The sequence below is a fragment of the Capsicum annuum genome, chromosome 4 (genome assembly GCF_002878395.1).
Source record: "Capsicum annuum cultivar UCD-10X-F1 chromosome 4, UCD10Xv1.1, whole genome shotgun sequence".
NCBI lineage: Eukaryota > Viridiplantae > Streptophyta > Magnoliopsida > Solanales > Solanaceae > Capsicum > Capsicum annuum.
This window is the reverse complement of record NC_061114.1, coordinates 122769493-122783210: the sequence shown is the minus strand read 5'-3', so window position 1 is coordinate 122783210 and position 13718 is coordinate 122769493.

The following is a 13718-nucleotide window of genomic DNA, read 5'->3' as shown; positions in this document are numbered from 1 at the left end:
AATCTAGTGTACCTGGATACCAAGAAACTACTACAGATGTTGGAACACAACTTTGACTCCAATCTACTGATCCTGATATGAAATATACTAGAAAACTATGGTTCTTACCCTATTAGAGAAAAATGCCTCTTTTTCATTTCCCTAAGTCCATGAGGTATCTCTAGGAGGGTTTTTAGAGAAAACCACATCCTTTTTACCACTAAAGAGAAGAAAAGAGAAGTATTAAAATTGCACAAGAGTTTTTGGTCCCTTCATCTACTATTATAGAGACCCTCTATGTCATTTTATCTATTTCTACTCATTTTTGCCATTTTTCTCTTTCCTAAAATGGCCCTAAGTTATTTGTTACTTGGTTTAATCAATAGTTTTGTTACCGAGAGGTTCGTTTGATTTTTAGAGCTAACTCTCTATTTAAAAGTATTCCCTAGTTCAAATGGGATATCAAGTTACAACTTTAATCAAACAATCTCGTATTCTAATTTTGACTATTCTATCCGCTCTAGAATGTTAATTTTAGGCTAGGAGGATCTTTGGTTTTGGTCCTATTGTTTCTGAGCTCATTTTAGGCTATTGGCCGAAAGTTAAGAAAAATGATACATTATTGTGGGACTCACTTATCATCATAATGACCTTGGATGGAACTTTTGACTATTTCATTGTGTCTAGAATGTTAAATTTTATAGGGTAGCATAGTCCATTTGCATATATAGAATTCCAGATGAACCCCGATGGGATAGCGGAGACTCAGCTAATATTCGTGCATCACTTAAGTGCCCATAAGGTTTCTTAAGAGAATTCCGCTAAAACAACCTAGCATCGTCCATAAGGTATAACTTACACAATAAATTTTGTGCTTATGTGATGGACATTTAAGTATTCCAAGGTCGCCTAAGCGGTATCTAGACTAACATCAGATGTTGCTAAAGCGACTCTATTTTGCTAAAGTGGCTCAACATCAGCTTAAGCGATGCCTATAGGCCTAGGAAGGGTATAAATACCCCACTTAGCCCTATTTTTCACCCTTTTACATCCATTCTTTAGAATTGTAAAAACAAAAAGTTAGAAAACCCCGGAAGAGTCAATTGTGGGTTATTGTGGATTGTTGGTATCATTAATTTACGTGTTTTCCGTAGAATTTTTTGTACGCTTTCATTCATTTCATAAAAAAATCCTTCATATTTTTCTAAAAACCCTAGTATCTTGGTGCCTTGATTGTAGCACAATTAGAGCTTAGCATTGACCCATTTTTAGGGTAAAAGTTCCTTGTGTATCGAGGGATATTGTTCTGATTTCAAAAGTGTGATTTCATAAACTGGCCCCACATGGGCTTTTGTTTATAATTTTTGACCCAAAGCATAATAATGCAATATCGGTATCATTGTTCTTATTTTAATGAGTATATCGTAATTTTGATAGTGTGGCACCTTGTGAAAGCTTTTCAAAAAGAGAAATCAGTGGTTTAACGGACTGTTCATGTATTTTTCTGCACATAAGTTGGGTAGGGTTACCCTCTTCATAAATTTTGTTATTTTGTAGTATGAATAAGATAATATGTTAGATATGGGGTGGTATTTAGGTGATGGAGGTATGATTGATAATATTTGGGTTGGTTAGACTATTTAGGCTATCTTGAAACCATAAATTACGCATAATTGACTTAGTTGTTGATGTTTTACGGAGAATTGCTATCTTAGGAATAATTAGGGCTTATTTAACAACTAGAAATAAATTTAGATATCTTATCGTAGTCTAGGGTAGAATATAACTGCGAATTGAATTTGGGGATTAGAAGTGGTCCTCTTCGGCCCACCATAGCCCTTATTAATGCTTATTTTAGGTCTTTAAAGAGATTAGATGCTTATTCATTATGCCAATCTATAGTTGAGAGTTAGTGTTAATCCCAGGAAGGTTCTAATGGATAATTGTTGTGATTTGTGATATGGATTATAAAAGTATTTTATGCATTATTGTGTTTACTTTCCCATATTTATTTATTTACTTTTGCATTGTTGTGTTGGAGCTTATTTCCAGATTTGCTCCTTCACCTTGACTTAGTAATCTTTACCTTGTATCTTATCGTATTTATATCATAATATCGCTTTGTCGGCTCGATGATTCCTGCGAAGTACGCATGATTTTGGACCTCATACTACACTTTTGTACCTTTTTTGTGTAGATTCAACATTCATGATGAGTTTATTTCATATAAATGGTAAGCTCTTGGAGTTGGAGTTAGACTTTTTCCTTTATTTATCCATATATAGTCTTTTATTTTTTAGATAGATTGTGTTTTACTTTTCAATACTTATAGTAAAGTTGTAGTAGCTCGTGTATGGGAATTACTGAGTATTGAGATGGTTTTTGATTTTTTATCTATTATATTAGATTTTTATACTCGCTTTATTTCCTTTTTAACTCCTTAAATATTAAGTTCTAGCTTTTAGGCTATTTTCCACTAAGTTAACCCATTGTTTATGGCTCTGTTCTATCCTTTTTCTTTCCTATTGGATGGATAAATTAGGCGCCGTCATTACTCATATATTACATCGTGACAACTATAACAACATATCAGTCTCTATGGAAATGCTACTATAGCGGTAAAATTCCTACTATAGCTGGATAAAATTTAACATTCAAAAAGTTTTAGTTGTGTCTTCCCATACTAATTCGAGACCATATTTTATTGAAAAAATGTTGTAACCCGTAACTATAACAAGTTTCCTTTAATAATATAGGAAAGTTCATTCAACTCAATATTTTATCAAATTCGATCCTCTAAGCTTTTTGGGTGCTTCAGGAGATGATTCTCATAAATTTATTGTTAGTTACTACAAGAGCTTCCTAAACCTTAGCTAAGTGAAGTCCCATAGACTTGATTAGGGAACAATTAAGATTGAGGAACCAGTTAAATAGTGGTAAACAACTTATCTAACATGTAGGCCAGTCGGGCTACTTTTAATGATCTGGGCGTATTTCACTATAGACTTCTTAGGAATGTATGTTCCCTGTAGTATTAGAGATATTGTGTGATAAGTTCACAACTCTTTAGAAGTGTTCCATATAAATTTTAGAGTATAAGATAAGGATCAATGAACTTGCTAGACATAATATTATGCTTATACTTACAAAGCAGGAATGCACTCATAGATTCATTAGGAGGTTGTCTTTCCACTCCGTAAAGCGAAAAGCATATGGTAGCATCTGGGTCTACTTTTTTGTAGGTTGTTGATCATTCATGCACAATTGAAGGGATCTATCATATTATCTATTAAAGTTGAAATAAGAGGCTCCTTCGTTAGGGCGGTTTTAGTGGTTCTCAATCTCAAGGTAAGGTTTCCCCAGTGGGGTTATCATCACTACTTTCATCCTAAAAGGCCAATACAAGAAGTGTTTTAGCTTACAAATTTGGGTTTATTGGGTTATAGAGGATAGACCTTGGGTCATGCTACTTAAGGTTAACATTTTGGGTCTTAAGGCCATGGAAGCTAGTCTAGTGTGTCAGGGATTTATCACCAGGGTATATCAAGAGATATTTCTATGAGTGCGAAAACTTTGTGCATTTTTCTAGGGGGTTCCCCAAGAGTGGGCTTTCTATCTAACCAAGTCAGCAGGTTTACTCCCCTAGGCTCTAGTGCCATAAGCTCGAAGTTAAAAGTAGGGTAGCACTCTTATGTATCTATAGGTGGTCATGTAGGTAGCCAGGCAGGTGGTTTTTCTAAGGTGCTAAGTAGGTGGCAAGATAAAGTTACCAATTTGAAAGATCCAATACTATGAAATTGTCTTAAAGCTTAAATAAACTATCGGGAACTAAACCATCTATCCCAGCAAGTAAAAAAAAATAGCAACAACAGAAAAGCTTAAAAGGTAGAAACCACATAAAAATACGGAAAATAACCTAGAAGTTCATTACAACATACACTTCTAGAATAATATTGATCCTCAAAAGTTGATTTCTCCCATATTACACCACCAAAATAAGTGCAAAGTGGTCGTTGTACCAAATATAGGATCTAACTAAGTTGGGGCTGATCTAACGATCAATAGGTCGAAATCTCAATCAATCTGGTTGTACAAAAAATTAGTAAGTAATTTTCCATAAATTGTGGTTTTTGGATTTTTATTTCAACAAGTAACAATTGCTACTTTCATAGGTTTTAATCAATTGGCGAGAGATTCTCAAATTGTGTTCGACATAACTTCATAGACCCTTCTACTAGTTATCTCTATCATTTTTTGGCATGCAAACTTGATAGGTTGCATTCATCTAAATGACTTTATTACCCTAATGGATTACTATCCTCACTCACGACTACTCATCTCATGAGTATTGCACTACTAACCCCTACCTTGGATCCCAAATTAGCTATCTCGTTTTCTCGGCTCAAGCTATTATATTGGGGTTGATTGCTCCAAGTCTCATTGTTCAATTTCTTTTACCATCCACAACCCCTTATTTTGTTGCAATTAAAGATAAGGGGAGTTCTAACATAGGTCTCTATTGGAAAGTAATCAAAGCAAAGAGAACAACAATACATGCACAAACGCCCTAACAAATTCACTTCATATTTCAAACTCTACAATGTTAATCTATAATATTCGCTCAATCCTAGTTTTGGTTCTCAACTACTCAAAATCATAAGGAACAAGAATAAATTCTTAAAAGAAAAAAAAACTATATACGTACGAAGAAAAAGATGAAAACCATGAAGTTTAGTTATGAATAAAAGCCTTCAAACTTGATGCTTAAAACTTTCAACAACAAGTATATGACTCAAAATTAGTAATAGAATGTAGACTTAAATAAAAATACAGATGAAAAGAATAAAATAATTTTCTCCAGCCTTAATGGCGGTTACTAGCTCTATTTATTAAAAGTTCTTTTTCTTCATCAAAAAATTGTGGACAAATTATTTTATGAAATATTTATAGATGTAGGAAAAGATCTCATATAAAATAAGTGAGTCCAAAATTGACTGAAAAAATAAAAATCCAGTCTGATTTGGATTGTATTCCATCACTGTGGTCGTCTCAAATTGCAGTGCTTTAATTCACTTGTCTTCTATCAGTGTTCTACCATGTGACAACATGAAGCATTCAATCCAATTCTTTCCAATCATATTGGAATGTAGAAATACATTTTTATAATAAATTTAATTTGTAAAGCTGATTGCATAATTTCATTAAATAATTTCTCAATTTTAATTCTGTTTTTTCTCTCAATTTCTCCATCTTCTCACCAATTTAATCCTGCAAATAAAAATATAATATTAAGCAAAATTCATAAAATCAAAGCTCAAAAAAAATAAATAAAAATACTAATTATGAGACAAATAATGGCTAAATATATGTAATTTTGACCTCACATCAACACTTCACACGAAGACTTTTGCTCATCCTCGCGACAACATTAAACCTCATCTCAATTATAAAATATAGAAACTCCACCACGTTTATTGATACAAATAACTTGATCATGTTGCAAATCACAAGATCAAGTACACTTCTCGATCATTATGCAAGATATACAATCAAACAACAAACCTCTAGCCTCCTAACAAGGATTCTAATACACAAAATTTAAGCTTTCTCACCTAATCCTTCAAAGAAAGTTCATAACATCACCTATCTATCATAAAGAAATTCCCTCATAGCAAGAAATATTTCACACACTCAAATCAAAAATCGAATATAAACTAAGGATCTAGCATCAAAAAACAACTCTAAAACTCAAGAAAAATTCACATATATGCACAAACAACTATAGGCTTGCTCATTATGTACACCTCTACTAATGAAGTGTGCTTGAATAAAATAAAATGGGCGGGTTATAATATTAGCTAGCGACAGGTAGAAAAATATATAATAGTAACATACACTTCTCTAATCACTTTGCACTTTTTAGACTTCATCACACATTATTTGGTTCACTTTATATTTCTTAAGCCTTTAGTCATTAATTATTTTGACAAGTAATTCTCATCTTATCAAGAATATTTTAATTCTTTTTCTCAAGTATTTTTTTCTTTTTTCTTATGTCACTATCTTTCAAAGAGGGTTTCTTCATCACTTTGTAGCTATCATGGATCATTTTTTGCACAACCATTCCTTTTATTCATATTTAACAATTTCAATACAACATATGCTTACAGTGCTTAAGGAAGAAAGCTGCAAAATTTAGTGATTAAAAAAAAAATAGATCAAGGAAAAAATACAGCTACAAAAAAAGCTACAGGCTCAAGGGGCTAATTAGTGATATAATATCTTAAAAGGATAAAATTTTCAAGACATCTCAACGAAAGTCTATTATCACATTCTAAACAAAGCAATACCTTTTATTTCTCATCAATAACATGTAGTGCACTAGACTAAGATGCAAAACATGAAACATATAAAAAAAAATCCTTACATCACATGACAAGTATCAATCAAGATGGATAAATTCTACTTCTTAGACAGAGAGGTTCATAGAAATTAGAAAATAAGAATAAGATATATAAAAAGTAACAATCATGTGCCTATGTGTCAAAAAGTTTATACTTTATTTATACTCAAACAATCATAGGAAAATACTACTCAATATTTGGGCAAAATTTCTTGTATCATAAATTAAATAAAACTGTCTTTTGTTTGCATTCTCAAAAAAATTAGAAAAATAAATATAAAAATACTCATAAAAATAAAACTATTACTATTAAAAAAATAACTCAATTTAAAAGGTCACCCTTGAAAAAGAACCAAAAAGAAAAACCATGGGGTGAGCAAAGTATGCTCTACTAAAGATTAAAAAAGAATGAACCAACAAAAACTATTTTAATTTAAAGAAGTAAAGTAAAACTTTTTGGTATTTTTGGACTTTTAAAAAAAATCAACTAAAATAAATAAATAATTAAATAAATAAAAATTATAGCATAATTCACCCTTAATAAATATTGAACGATATTCCAACCCACTCAAAATTGTATGTTGTCCCAAAAGCAATAAACAAACCAAAATGAGGGTTAAAGATACTCGTTGTGATCCTCTAGGGCCTAGCCAGCAACATGTTTCTTCAATTTTATCTAGGGTACTCGAACTACCTCTAAATCTGAAAAAATAAAATGAAATAAAAAATTAGACACTGCAAAAGTAAATACAAAATAAGAAGTTACTATACTAGTTGGGTTGCCTCCCGCTTTTCCTTCCACTTTAAATTTAGGGTTTGTACCCCTAACTTCTTTTGTAATTTTCTACTATTCTCAAAGGGTGGTGGTATAAAAATAAAAGAATCAAGTAATAGAGGTTGCACACTCCAACTATTGAATCTTATGTGAGGAATATAATTTTTTAATTTTGGCACAACAAATTCAAAAATATAGATATATTTTTCTCATCTTTACACTCTTTCATAGGCTCAGATGGCTCAATTAATATCTTACCATCTAAACAAAATGTGAAAAAATGATTAGAATGAGGTCTAATACATCCAAATTCATGAATTGCATTATTATTTAAAACCTCATTTTACACAAACTAGAGTTCTTATGAATAATACTATCTACTTCCTCACATAACTTTAGTGTACTCTTCTCAATGACAACATCAATAAAAGTATGGTCGAGTATGTGGCCTCTAATTTTAGCTCCTCAATTTAGCTTATAACATCTTTTTTCAACCCTTCAAATCTCATAACTAAATTTCTAGACATTATATGCATTAACCTTTGCACTCAAATATTCTTTTAACTTGTGAATATCCAAGCCAAAACTATCAAACTTTTGAATGAACTCACATATTTTTGTTGCGAGGTGTGTTAGTTTTTCTATAATGCTCTCATTTTGATTCCATAATAAATCAAACTCTTACCTTGAAATAATACACAATATCAAAAGGAAAAGGATCAATAAAATTTGAGTCCCCATCACTCCACACTTGTCATAACCCAAACGGTCATGCTGGGCACCTAGCCTAACACTAGAGGGAAGAACGATCTGACCCAACACATACCGACTAAGTCTAAAACTCCATATGTTATTTCCACCCATTCTTATTTTGAAATCACTTAACAAAATAATGATCAGATAAAATAAAATCCAACTTAATCAAATATTCTAATTAAGGAATAGAGTAAGAAATATCTCTATTTATTATAACCTTAGGGCCTGAAGTCACCGTACAAGAATAACTAAGAATATCAAAAAGTTACAACAAGAAAATCAAAGAAGTGCAAAACAAAGAAAATGAACAAAAGCAAGATGACTCAATGGTTGCCCAATATATTTTGAGGGTTAGCATAATAGTTAACACCAATATAATCACTCCAAAGCGGTGCAAATTGAAATACATCCAAGAATCTTTTGTATTTAATAAAAAAATACATTGTACAATGTACAACGAATCCGAATATAAGAAATATCATAGAACAAAGAAACCACAAACATCATAAAAAAGAATGGTTATCCTGTTCTACCATAACACCATACTAAAGATAGTGTCACAATTGGTACAAACACCCATAATGGTTTAATGAGGTCAAAGATATGAAACATCTGCATAATTTGGTCAACAAAGCAAATGAACCGACCTAAGAAACCACTACCTCTATATAATAGAAGTCCATTAAAAACATGGACATCATCAAATGCAAAGAGGTAGTCGAGAAATGATACATAAATATCATGCTCAACTAAGGTCTTACCATATACAAGAGTACCAACATTCCCAAATGAGCTAACCATCAAATAGCGACAAGTTGCAATGCCTAAGTATGGAATCATGACATTTAAGTAAACTTGTATATATTTAGTGAGTTCAAAAATAGAGTTATGCTACAGGATGTATTGAGGATTTAATCATAAAATAACTCTATCAAAAACTAATTATCCGCCCAAGAAGTTGGGTTCCCACTATTCATGATAGTAAGAATGATCCAAAGAGTCCTATTCAGTTCTTTTAATTTCCTAACCCTATAAAGGTGAAAAAAATATTGAACATCCATGAACTCTTCAAAACAATATGAATATAACTTTATACCTCATTATCGGGGCCAAATAGAAAGAGATTCTATGAAAATGGGACAAGCAACCACATATATACCTTATTGACACTCTTATCTTCACAGAACATACTCTACTCAAAGGAAAAAATATAATCATATGCAAGTAAATAATGTAGAAAGGTGTCACATATATATATTTCATCTAATGTATTATCATAAGAAGGTTCACTTATTGATTCAAGCATATTAAGGCCTTGACCAAGAATAGAAACACACCAAGATAAATGGATAATTATTGAATATACTGTACCATTATGTCGAACACAATCCCCTCCAATAAATATACTATCATATCCCAAGAAGAGATTCTCATCATCAAAAAGTGTGTCATCACACCATAGTAGGTTTTCAAACAATTGGTATTCTTTAAGTGTGGCTATACTTACAACATTATAAGACACACATCTATGTTCATCATTCACATTAGTCATGTTATCATAAAATAAGATACTATCCCTAAGTTCAAACTCCATATTAAGATCCTCGTGACAAGAATAAGATATGGAATCAACACCTAAAGAGTCTTCAACTCTAAGTAAAGATTCTATATGACTAACTACATGACCAACTATATCATTACCATCAATTAGTATATCATCTTTATAAGAAAATTGGCCACCACCATAATATACAATAGTTGGTAGCAAATCAATCTCAAAAGAATCACGCACATGAATTGTAACACTTTAAAAATTTGAGAACATAATTGTATCCAACTTTCAATTAATTTAGGCTAAAAAATCCATCTTAAAAGTTTTCATGAGTTTATTTTACAATTAGATAAAGTTTTCATTATTAGTGGAAAATTTTGATATCCATGAGTTGGGTTCACGAATCGCCAATAGGTTCTACGATTTGTAGACCATGTTATGGACCTGATTCTTAAAGTTACAAAATCCTTCTAATTTCTACGACTCATGTTCATAGATAATGAAAATTTTCACGTCCCATGGACCAAGTCGTGAAAACCTAATTTAGAGAAAACTTTATTAGGGTCATCTTAGGGGTATTCTTGTCATTCTTTTAGAGGACCCGACCCCTCCATACTTAAAATACATATTAAATAATTAGATAGGATTATTTTTAAGAGGAATATGATTATAACCCCTTCCTTCTTTACCTAAAACATTCCAAGAAGTAAGAACACCTAGGGTTCCAAATTCAAGGGTCAAATTCAAGCTTTCTCAATTTCATTCCATGAAATGGTATAATGAACACTCCCTGCTTCAACTAATTTTGTAAAGTGTAAATTTAATTATTATTTATATATATTTTTCAGATGGTTTTAATCTAGGGTTGAGGTTTTTATTTTAAAAAGCCTGCGATAAAGTTTTCCTTCTTTATGAATCGATGATTAGATTTTTACTTGGTTTTTCAGACTAAAATTTCTATTTCAATATAATGAATCTTTATGTCATTATATTTTAATGCTAAACAAATGAATATTTAACCCATTCCCTTCAAGTCTCTCAAAAGCTTAGAATTGCCAAGGAATATCCATGTTTTCCCCATTCTTTATATCATTGAAGGAATATGTTATTCAAATGGTTTGAAATTTTTATGGGAAATTCAATTATAATTTTGTACATGATTTTTAAAGGAAGGGTTTTGGAGTCAAAAAATGTTAAACGATAATGGTTTAGCATGATATTGGTGACATGTAAGTCATAGTATGACGATACAAAAACGAAAATGCCTTAATGAAAGACTCGATGATTAATGTGATGAAAAATAATTAATTGGGCTTAGAGATAAGTACATAGTTTCAAAAGAAGGTGTAGTCCTTATAACCAATACTTGAAACTACATTTGCCAATGTATGGAGTTCTTGTCCTGAATAATTGATTATCAGTGTAAGTTTTCTTCGCATAGAGGTATGAAGTTATGTTAATGATATAATGGCCTAAAGATGATTAGCTTAGTTTATGTAGATAACATGGACTGAGGCCCCACCGATTATGCATAGAATTATCCTATATATCTTGTGGATTACTTAATAACGGTGTAAACTTCATGTTCAGAATTAAAGGTTTTCAATTGGTTACTTTTTTTCATTCTTTAAGTCCACTTACTTTTTATTATCATTAACATAATCCTATGATATGAATTTTATAAACTATTTTTGTTCCCTTTCCCTGGGATGCATGGCAGTACTCATCATATTGACCGCCCTCAAATGCTACATTCGTTCATTATGTAGGTTTTGAAGCTGATCCTTGTTATACAATTTTGCATTAGAATTTTACTTAAGATGAGAACTATAAAGTGGTGAGTGATCAATATTTTGTAGGGCTATGTTTATTTATTTTAGTTAGACTTGGCTTATTTCAGTTTAATGGTATTTGCACGAGCCATATTCTGGCATAGGATATTTATTCATTTATTTAGAGGCTTCATAAACTAAGTTAGTCAGCTTTTCATTTCATATTTCATAACTTGGGGTTTTAATCATTTATTTTATTGAACTTCATATTTTTTTGGCCTAATTCTGCACTTTATTTATGACTATGCTTATGATAAACTGCTAATCTTTAGCTTTCATTAGTTTGGGATGCCTATCACGATCAGGGTCTCGGCTTAGGTCATGACAAAATTGGTACAACAGCATGGCCCAAGTTTCTAGGGTGTTAACAAAGAAGCATTGATTAGAGTCCTTTTTAAAAGTGTGTATCATGCCACACTTATAATAGGGAGGCTACAAGACTTTTTGGAATGTTTCCCTTTTTTCATAATCTACTTTGTGCTAGATAGTCTAGTTTCAAGTGAATTCTTCCAAATCCTAAAATTTTAGCATGTTTTAGATCATGCCTCCAAAAAGAAATAATGGACAAAAGTCTTCAGTTGGATCCTTTTTCCCCAATGAGACAAATGTTGAATCGATTCATCCTACTCATGGGATACAATCTCATAATGAAGCCCACACTACTAATTTTACTACTTCTACTGGGCCAACTAGCCTCGACTAGTCCTTTTAGGGCTCCTAGTATAGGCAACAGTCATACCCAGTCCCCTTCGGGTGAGGTTTCTAAATTTAGGTTTAGACAAACCATCCATATACTTGCTCAGATTATGTCATTGTAGTCCCTTCGATCTAGTGATTTTCATTTTATCATAAGTTCTTCAAATGTTACTCGAATTAGTAAGTTTATTCAATTCAGCTAGCCAAGTTTAACGGGGTCCAAAGTTAAGGAAGATCCTCAAGAGATTGTTGATAAAATGAAAAAAGCTTTTAGGGTAATGAATTCTAGTGATATTAAAGGGGTAGAGTTTGTGGCCTATCAACTAAAAGGGATAGCCTACCAATGGTGTGATGAGTGGGAGAAGCATAGGGGTAATAATGATGCACCTACTACTTGGGAAGATTTTTCAAAAGCTTTTCTTGATTAATTATTCCATCAGGAATTAAGAAAAGCTAAGGCAGAGGAGTTTTTGAATTTAAAGCAGGGAAAGATGAGTGTTTAGGAGTCTACTCTGAAGTTTACTCAATTATCTCACTTTGCTTTGGAGTTTTTGTCTAATATGAGGTGCTAAAGAAAAAATTTTGCTTCAGGCCATTCTAATGACCTAATACTAAGGGTTCCATGTTGAACAATGACAAGGATATATCTAGGTTGGTGGTTTGTATGTAATAAATAGAGGATTAAAAGAATAAATAAGTTGAGGCAGACTAAAAAGGCAAAGCATACATATCAGGATGTGATTCAGTAACATAGAGAAAAGTAGAGAATGCAGTGGCTCAAGAAGAAATATTTGGGTAATGTTCATTAATCAGCTAGTGCACTAGCCCCTAATCCTTTTCAAGGTCAATGATTTCATCCTAATAGTGACCCTAGGATTTAGAGTACTCAATCTCAAGCCAGTATGGCACAGTCGGCTCGCACTACTTGAAAACATCATTGTTTTACAGCTGATGTAGTTGGAATGTGGTCATAAAATAAGGTAGTTCCTTCTACTTTTGGACTATTTCATGGTAGTCGGAATATAGCTCATCAAAAAAGAATTTCTGACTACAGTAGTCAGAAGTTTTCGACTACTATGGTCAGAAATATAAAGTGCAATTTAATAAATATTTATTTAATAATTATAAATTATCTGACTACGGTAGTCGGAAGTTTAATAAATAATTATTTAATAATTATAATAGTTCCAACTACCGTAGTGTGAAATTTAATAAATAATTATTTAATAATTATAATTGTTCCGGCTACCTTAGTCAGAAATTAAATAAATAATAATTTAATAATTATAATTATTCTGACTATTGTAGTCGGAAAGATAATATATAATTTTTTAATAATTGTAATTATTTCGACTACTGTAGTCGAAAAAGTAATAAATAATTATTTAATAATTATAATTATTCCAACTAACGTAGTTGAAATATTAATGAATAATTTTTTTTACACGAAGAAGCTTCTATACATGTCAATAGTTATTAACACAACATGTCATTACATCTTCAATTAAAAGACTGTATCTATCTGTGTTTCCACACGAAAAGCTAATATACACATACATTGTTCAGAAATAGTTTTTAGTTTGTTGACAACTAGAGTAATAAAATATTCCTTAACGAGCAACTTACAGCGCACCTTAACATACGAATTTTTGTTTCCCTAATTTACACAAAAAATGCTTTTTCAATTCAACTTGATTTATGTCACCGCAGTCTTGCAATTTGCTT